Source organism: Tiliqua scincoides, chromosome 13 (genome assembly GCF_035046505.1).
Source record: "Tiliqua scincoides isolate rTilSci1 chromosome 13, rTilSci1.hap2, whole genome shotgun sequence".
Taxonomy (NCBI): Eukaryota; Metazoa; Chordata; class Lepidosauria; order Squamata; family Scincidae; genus Tiliqua; species Tiliqua scincoides.
Window position 1 is genome coordinate 10,806,399 of NC_089833.1, and position 9,544 is coordinate 10,815,942.

The 9,544-nt window shown below is 46.5% G+C and overlaps 1 pseudogene; it reads right to left on the reverse strand.

Annotated features, from left to right (window-relative positions):
- Positions 1–8,974: 8,974 nt before the first annotated feature.
- On the reverse strand, positions 8,975–9,089 carry LOC136634003 (5S ribosomal RNA; annotated as a pseudogene).
- Positions 9,090–9,544: the final 455 nt, after the last annotated feature.

Consider the following 9,544-nt stretch of genomic DNA (forward strand, 5'->3'; position numbering starts at 1 on the left):
AAAACACTTAACACCGTTTTCTGCACTTCTAATTTTTGGAAAGAAAGAAAGAAAGACCGTTTCATTTGGTTTTTATTTAATGGGGTGTGGTGGAAATGAGCAAAATTCCTTGGGGAGATAGGGTCTTGTGTCAACAGTGGCCCCTTCCCCTGACCAGTCTGGGGAGCATAAGGTTAACAACAGGTCCTTAGAATGCAGTGAGTGGGCTTCACAGCTGCAGCCACTTGGAGGCAACAAGGCACTCAGTGATAAAAGCAGCACGTGGAGAGAGACTGTGGGTAGCAGAAGGAGGAAAGTTTGGAGGGAGGATGGACTGAATGGCAAACTAAGGGCGCAGTCCTAACCCCTTATGTCAGTGCTTTCCAGCACTGGCACAGCGGTGCCAATGGGACATGTGCTGCATCCTGCAGTTGGGTGTCACGCACTGAGGCCTCCTCAAAGTGAGGGAATGTTTGTTCTCTTGCCTCAGAGCTACATTGCCCTTATGTCAGTTCTGAAAAGCACTGACATAAGGGGTTAGGTTTGCGCCCTAACTCAGTGGAGGCTGGTGTATGGCTGCCCAGCCCTGGAGCTGCTGAGAGCCCAGGTGCTGCTGTGGCTGGAGAAGCTGCTGACTGGGGCAGGGAGGAAGGGGGACCTCTACAGTTCAAACAGGCAAGCTACCTGGGTGGTGGGTTCTAGCGGCACTTCCTGCAGAACTAGGGCTGTTGTTGGGGAAGGAAGGGAGGCTAATTAGTCTGCAGTGTAAATAAGCCCTCTAGAGCAGGGGTGCTCACACTTTTTTGGCTCGAGAGCTACTTTGAAACCCAGCAAGGCCCGGAGATCTACCGGGGGGAAGGAAGCGTCTGACAGACACCCCCTTTAATGTATGGAGCCCCTGCTGGAGTCTAGTCAGTTTTGTCAGTTTTGTTGCTGCATGCCTGAAAAGCAGCTAAAGTGTCAGTTTCAGTGTCAGTTTAGTGTCAGCGAAATATGTCAGTTTCGTCTAGTCACTAGACGAAACTGACATATTAACAGTTTGGAGAGACAGGGCTCCTCGATCTACTCATTTTGCCTCGCGATCTACCGGTAGATCGCGATCCACCTATTGAGCACCCCTGCTCTAGAGCATAGATTTGATGGGGGTGCATGGGTAATGACTGTGACTGCATCTGCTGACTCTGTGCCCCCCTATATCACCTACATTGTGTTGGCAACCTTCAGTCTCGAAAGACTCTGGTATCACGCTCTGAATGGTGGTTCTGGAACAGCATCTAGTGTGGCTGAAAAGGCTAATTCGGGAGTGACAATCCCTTCCACACTGGGAGCAAGTGCAGTCTGTCCCTGGTCTGTCTCCCTGGCTATAGGCCTTCCTTCTTTGCCTCTTTGCCTCAGTCTGTTGGCCAAGTGTCTCTTCATACTGGGAAAGGCAATGCTGCACAGCCTGCCTCCAAGCGGGCCGCTCAGAGGGCAGGGTTTCCCACTTGCTGAGGTCCACTCCTAAGGCCTTCAGATCCCTCTTGCAGATGTCCTTGTATTGCAGCTGTGCTCTACCTGTAGGGCGCTTTCCCTGCACGAGTTCTCCATAGAGGAGATCCTTTGGGATCCAGCCATCATCCATTCTCACAACATGACCGAGCCAACGCAGGCGTCTCTGTTTCAGCAGTGCGTACATGCTGGGGATTCCAGCTCGTTCCAGGACTGTGTTGTTTGGAACTTTGTAATTGTAAATTTTGAAGAAAAAAAAATCACTTTCTGGACTTTGCAACTTTGGAATACTTTGGAAAACACCAAAATCAGCAAAAAAATAAAAAGCTGCAAGGTTCAGGGCAGGCCCTCTGATAAGCCCTATTGAGATCACAGGTGGCATATGAGAGGGAACGGCCTGACATCTGTTATCCAGTGGAGTCAACATCATGGTAGTGAAGGAGCTGCCACTGCCCTCCACCTGGTTTATATCTCTTGCCAGACCTACTGTCGGAGAAGGCAAATTATCTCAGAAGAGCACAAGGTCTTTGGGGAGGAGAATGTGCCCCCCCCCCAGCATTACAGTCTGACCTTGGCATCCTTGGGGATTCTGTTCCCAGAACCCCCATGGGTGCTGACATCTGTGGATAATGGGATCAGTGCGTGGGCCCAATCAGGACCTCCAGGTGCAACCAGAGATGTTCTCCGGTCGTGTCCAGGAGCTTAGGTTTGGCCCTCCACCGCAGGTTCAGAACCCAACGTGAGTTAAATCCACAGGTCCTGATAAGGAGGATGGACCTGTATATGACTCAACAAGTATTCAAATCTCAGGAGGTTCTTGGCTGCCAAATCCAAGCTTGGAGATGAGACCCCTGATCCAGCGTCTCCACTGTGCCTGTTGTCTTGACCTTCCAAACCAACTAGTAGCCCTGATGAGCTCATGTGTTTACATCACCACTGAGCTCCTATTCACGCAATGATGCAGTCCACCCAAAGCCCGCTTGCAGTCCACCCATAGCCTCTGCCTAAACCGGTCTTTTGCACCAGGAGTTTCTTTCCCCCCGTTGTCGTCATCGCTGCCATCTGCCAATTTGTTCCTGGCAATTTCCCTTGCCCTTCTGCAAGTGAGAGCGGCAGCCGGCGCAGCGCAAATGCCATCGTGCCCGGGAACACACTGCCATGTTCCATCATGGAAATACGAAACAATGAATGGCAGAACTTGTCGGCCATTCTGCCAACAAGTGGGTGTGCTAATTGGGGGTGTGTGGGGGGAATATGTGCAATTGACTGATCGTAATGCCAATTAATTTCCCATTAACAGATCCACTAAATGAAGAGTTCCTACATGGAGATGAGGCCAAAGACTTGTTGGTGAGTGTTTTTTTCTTTTCTTTTCTTCTCTTTTGGCAGTGTTCACAGGAGGGGGAAGGGCATGACTGCCATTCTGAGGGCAGTTGTCCAAGAGCCTCAGTCCTATGCATCTTTACACAGTAAAGAGGTGCCTAGAAAAGAGACACCTGAGGGATGACATGACTGAGACATACAAAATTATGCAGGGGGATGGATGGAGGACACTCTTTTTCCTCTCACACAACACCAGAACCAGGGGGCATCCACTAAAATTCAGTGTGAGGGAGTTAGAACAGACAAAAGGAAATATTTCTTTACCCAGCATGTAATTAATCTGGGGAACTCCTTGCCACAGGATGTGGTGATGGTGTCTGACCTGGATGCCTTTAAAAGAGGATTGGAGGAGATTCTGGAGGAAAATTTCTTGCATTACATAAGAACATAAGAACAGCCCCAGTGGATCAGGCCATAGGCCCATCTAGTCCAGCTTCCTGTATCTCACAGCGGCCCGCCAAATGCCCCAGGGAGCACACCAGATAACAAGAAACCTCATCCTGGTGCCCTCCCTTGCATTTGACATAGCCCATTTCTAAAATCAGGAGGTTGCACATACACATCATGGCTTGTAACCCGTAATGGATTTTTCCTCCAGAAACTTGTCCAATCCCCTTTTAAAGGCGTCCAGGCCAGACGCCATCACCACATCCTGTGGCAAAGAGTTCCACAGACCAACCACACGCTGAGTAAAGAAATATTTTCTTTTCTAACTCTCCCAAGCTAGGATAAGCATACATGAAACTGCCTTGTCTTAAGTCCAACCCACTTTTTAAAGCAGCGTTCTTTCAGGACCCACCTAACTTTATGGGACTTTAAAAAAATGTTTCACTTTACCAGGCTTTCAAGCCTCTGTTTTTATTCTTTTTTACTTTGGTAGGGGGCCCACCTTCTGGAGCATTTGTTGAGCTCTGTGCTCATCAAATTGGGGCCGTGCTGGTGGCATTGCGGTTCCTTTCGTCTGTCCTTCTTTATGAGCTGACTCGCGAGTAAACGTGCACATGCGGCTCTGTTTCACCGTCCATAGTGCTCAATACCATATCCTTGTCAGCTATCAGCTTGTCAATTTCACAACCCACCCAGAATCAGGTCACGGCCCACTGGTGGGTCCCGACCCACAGTTTCAGTATCACTGATGTATAGGATTATAGCCTCAATGCCCCCCCATTATTCTTTCTACTGTTCTTTAAAGAAAAATTATTTTCCACCAGCCATTGGAAGTATGATTTCTCTGTTGTGATTTTTTATTTTACTGTTCACTCTTGAGGGATATTTTTTGTTGGAAGTTTGATGATGATGATGATGACGGTGATGTGCATGTCAGCGGCTCTCAAACTTTTTAGATGCCCTTGAGGCTGCTGTCTGATTTATAAATGCCAGGGGGTGTCACTATAATGGTGATTGGGCAGCAGTGCTTCCCCCATGTAACAGCTTGTTTAACCCGTGATGCGCAGAGCCTAATCTGCCCTGTCAGTTTTGCGAACCACCAAAAATTGGGTCATGACCAACCCACAATTTGGGAACTGTTGACACAGGCAGTTGTTGAGAGTTTACAGTTTTTATTGCTTTTATGTGTTTATTTTGTTTTATGTTTCCTGTTTTGTAAGCTACCTTGAATTTCTCCCATGCAAAAGGGGAAGGGCAGGTATACAAATAAAGAAATGGTCCCCATCCTGTCAGTGATGTCACTGGGGTTTACCCAGTGCAGGCAGCCAGCACATCACCCCTGTGATGGACATTCTCCCATGCAGTGAGTGGGGCAATGTCCCAGGAGGTGGGTGTGGTGATATACCATTGCCCTGCCCCACTGGTTTTTTGGCTATAATTTTTGATCGAATTGATATATTTCAACTTGGTTTGTTTCATTGCATTCTGCATGAAATTACACATTGATTGATATATAATGTGGTGGTATTATTTGGAATTAACCAAGATTTTAAAAATTTTGGGCAGTAGTGGTGTCACATACAACCCCTCCGGTGCACGTCACCTGGTGTGACCTGCACCCCCTAGTGACGTCACTGCATACCAAGCATTAGTGCATTGAAAAGGTGAAAGGAATCTTTGGACCAATTTCCAAGCAATGTGTCATTAGAATGTGCGTTAAGACCTGAAGTGACCTGCACTTAAAAATCTCATTGCTGAGAAACCACCAAGGAAAGGTCTTTATCTTTTGTAAACGGCAACTGAATTCTATAATCAAGCCATGCCACTAGGTGGCAGAATTTCAGTGGCTTGTGTTTCCTCTGGCAAATCAATGGAAACAATGTACCTATTGGCCCAAAAACGATATATGTTTTTAACAAGTCCCAAGAGAAGTAACGGATTTCAGATTTGGAAACCCTCATTGAAAGGCTATCAACCCACAAAGTCAATCCCAAGTTTCAATTGAAGGGAGAAGGCGTCAGACAATGGAAAGGTTTGGTTCACCTTCCTTGGAGAGAGTCTGCAAGAGTAACTGTGTGTGTCATCGTCGTTCCCCCTTCATCTCCCAAGTTCTTAGGATGGTGGATAGCCCAGCTGTACTACTTCTCAAAGCACATGCAGAGTGTGGGCAATCTGTTCAAGGAAGCATTGTCCTCGCTCTGAACTGGCAGGTGCTGGGCAAGCAGGCAGCAAACTGGAAATACTTAGAGGCAAGTCCACTGTCCGCGCCCTCCACAACTTGGCTGAGCTGTGATGTCAAAGACAGGAAGAGGGAACAGATGATCAATGAAAACAGCTGCACCATTCCGTTCTCAGGAAGGCTAGTATGTCTCACAGGAGATTGCTCCTTCCTTTCATGCATACGCTGTTCGTCACACTTCATATGGGCAAGGATCAAGTCTGGCATCCTTGCTCCCCAAAAAGGACATTTTAGGTCTAAAAAAAGGCACCTGAGGGGGAGGGATATGATCAACATGTACAAAATTGTGCAGGGAATGGATAGAGGGATGTTCTTTTTGCTGTCACTCAGCACCAGAACCAGGGAACGTCCATTAAAATTGAGTGGCGAGAGATTTAGAACAGACAAAAGACAAAATATATCTTCATCCAGTGCGTAATCTGTGGAACTCCTTGCCACAGGATGTGGGGATGTCACCAGACTTAGATGCCTTTAAAAGGGGGTTGGACAGATTTCTGGAAGAAAAGTCCATCCCAGGTTACAAGCCATGATGGGTCTGTACAATCTCCTGGTTTTAGAAGTAGGCAACCTCATATTACCTGGTGCAAAGGAGTAGCAATGGGATGCAGTTCTCTTGTTGCCTTGTGTGTGCCTTGAGGCATCTGGTGGGCCACTTTGAGATCCAGGAAGCTGGATTAGATGAGCCTTGGGCCTGATCCAGCAGGGCTCATCTTATGTTCTTATGGTTGGAGGGGCTGATAGGGAAGAGATCGATCAGGATAATGTTCCGATTTTGAGATCCTTCAGCCACTCTTAGTAACACACAGGTCAGGGCACTTCTTATAATGAACGTACTCTACAGTTACTTACTAAGCAATATATAGCAGGGTTTACAAACAGGGTATAAAGCAGTGAAAGCCATGAGGCAGCTTGTATTAGCAGCAATGGGTTTTGTGAGGTTACATGGAGCTCGAGTGATGGATGGCTGACCCAAATTGGTTTTAGGCATCGGTGTTCCTCACAAGGTTCCATAAAGTCGCCACGTTTCGTGCCTGCTTGTTTAGTGAGGCAACTGTGAGCAATAAAGTCTTCCTAATCTCCGTAAACACATCCTGAAGATGAGAGAAATTATTGTTTTCTCCATCTGCAGACTGTCTGGTCTTCATCAGTATCTCCCCACCTGCAATTTCCTCCTTGTCAGACTGAATTAAGCTGAGGAACATTCAAATCGGCTTCCCTGAAATCCTCACCCTTCTTTTCAAAATCTTTTAAAGCCTTCTAAATCAAAGGAATTGTCTACTTGCTACCATCAGAAAGTAAAGATCTCATGATGCAAGGATGGTCTCCTACTGCGTTCTTGGAGACCATCCTGTTCTCTGGATGGTGGCTTAGTGAGCTGAAGTCTACTATCTGTTGCTGCACCAATTAGCCTCCACTAGGGAGGGACAGATCGCTTTGTTTTCACTTCTTATAAATTTTGAAGTTCCTTTGATTCACATTCTGCTAAACATCCATAGCTGTTTTCCGTCACCACAGGAATGTGTATATTAACCATTTAAAAGTGCCAGTTTTAACCTTGAAAGCCTTACACAACCTGCATCCAGGTTGCCTTAAGGCAGTGGTTCCCAAACTGTGAGCTGTGGCTCCCCAGGGAGCTGTGGAAATTAGCCGGGGGAGCTGTAAAATCCTTGCAAAAAGCCCACCAGCCTATACAATGTATAGGATTGTCGCCCTAATGGGGAGCCACGGCCAACAGCCCAGTTGTCAAGGGAGCTGCCACTCAAAAAAAGTTTGGGAACCACTGCCTTAAGGATTTCCTTCACCAACAGTAAACTGGGAGATCATCTGAGAAAAATATATGATTCATCCCAGTAGTTCCCAAACTTTTGAGAGGCCCTAGAGGTTGCTGCCTGATTTATAAATGCCAAGAGGTGTGACTATGATGGTGATTATAGTGCAGTGCTTCTCCCCCCCCCCCCAGCAGCTTGTTTAACCCTTGATGCACATAGCCTAAACTGCCCTATCATTTTTGTGACCCAACAAAAATTGGGCCACGACCCACTGGTGTGTTCCAGACCCACAGTTTGGGAACCACTTATTTATCCTTTATATCAGCCTCTGTGCCAGAGAACTGGAAGGGAGCCAATGGATAATATTAAAAAGGGATCCTGTTTAAGATCATTAGCATAACCTCAGAGCATAAGCAGGCATAGTCCTACCTAGTGGTGGAGTGGCCCATCTGATGACTTCCTGAAATTTCCTCTGCCTCCTCAAGTTTGTTGTTCCCAGCCTTGTAGCAAACGAGATTCCAGGTCTGCCAGAGAAAGCACAGCTGCAACACTTTGGCAAGAGTCACTATGGCCAAATAAAGCAATCGACACTGGGACAGGATGTCCTTCGTATGGGATTGTAATTCCCTTCCTGTTTAGAATGGGTCCACATTATGTTGTCATCCCTCCGTTGTCCACCTGTATTTTCTCTGGGCCTAAACAGTCACGTTTATTAACGCAGGAAACTTTTTCTATGTAAAATGGCTGTACAGCAGCGCAATGACCACAGATGTGGGGTCTTAGCTTTGCTTTTGGAACTTGGGTTTGTTTGTTTGTTTAAGAGGAGTATGTCCAGATGCTATGGATCCTTAAAGAAACAGTAGCAGTAAATGGAGGGATGGACAGTCCACTGTATCCCCAAACCATTCGATATCATCTGCAGTTCAACAAGAAGCAAGGCAGTTTCACAAGTGCAAAAGTGGGGTGTAGTGGCATGGCACGGAGCACATTTGAAAGCAACCACCACTGTCTCCTGCGTTCTCATGCTACTAGTCCTCTTCCATACCCATGAAACATGGTCTGCAGTGAGGTTGCCATTTGTATACTTTCTTATTTCGGGTGATTGTCCCTTCTGATGAGAGAACATATCCTGAGGATCCTTTAAAGGAATTGACAAGTATTCAAAAAAAAAAAAAATTAAATGACACATATACACCAAAGACTACAGACAAATTTATTATTATTATTATTATTATTATTATTATTAACAGTATTTATATACTGCTTTTCAACTAAAAGTACACAAAGCGGTTTACAGAGAAAAATCAAATAACCAAATTAGATAGGCTGTTGCCAGTTTAATAAGTTTGGGTTATGTATTTCCCCTGTCTGCCATCCACCTCCTCCTTCCAGACTCCTCTAAAGCCTGTCTCTTTAATTCTATAAAGGATATATCATCCGGATTATGATTCTGACCCATGCAGGGCTGGACCTTCCATGAGACAGATTGAGGCTGTGGCCTCAGTTGGCAGACTGGAGGGGGCTTCAGGTACGAGCACTGCCTTCCACCCCTCCTCCCCTGCGGTTGCTTTTCATCCTCCTGGTTGGCAACCTTCGGTCTCGAAAGACTATGGTATAAGCCTACAGCACCCGGTATTCCCAGGCGGTCTCCCATCCAAGTACTAACCAGGCCTGACCCTGCTTAGCTTCCAAGATCAGACGAGATCGGGCATAGAAAGACTATGGTATAAGCCTACAGCACCCGGTATTCCCAGGCGGTCTCCCATCCAAGTACTAACCAGGCCTGACCCTGCTTAGCTTCCGAGATCAGACGAGATCGGGCATGGAAAGACTATGGTATAAGCCTACAGCACCCGGTATTCCCAGGCGGTCTCCCATCCAAGTACTAACCAGGCCTGACCCTGCTTAGCTTCCGAGATCAGATACAATTGGGCATGTGCAGGGTAACGATCATGCACTTTCAGCATTTGAAAAAGAAATATGGGAGACTGTTTCAGGAGCAGCGGCGTCACTAGGGGGTACAGGGTGAGGACTGCACCGGGTGAAACCCTCGGGAGAGGTGTGTGACACCACTACTGGCCAAAACTGCAAAAATCTTGGTATTTTTGAATAATACCATCATGTTATGTATGTATTCAGTGGGTAATTTAATGCAGAATGCAATGAAACAAAACCACATTGAAATATATATATTCTATCAAATATTAGAGCCAAATAACCAGAAAAGGACAACACAGCTGACTTATGTCACAAAAGGTGGATTTCCATAACTCAAAACGGACCAGTGAGATTGATTGTT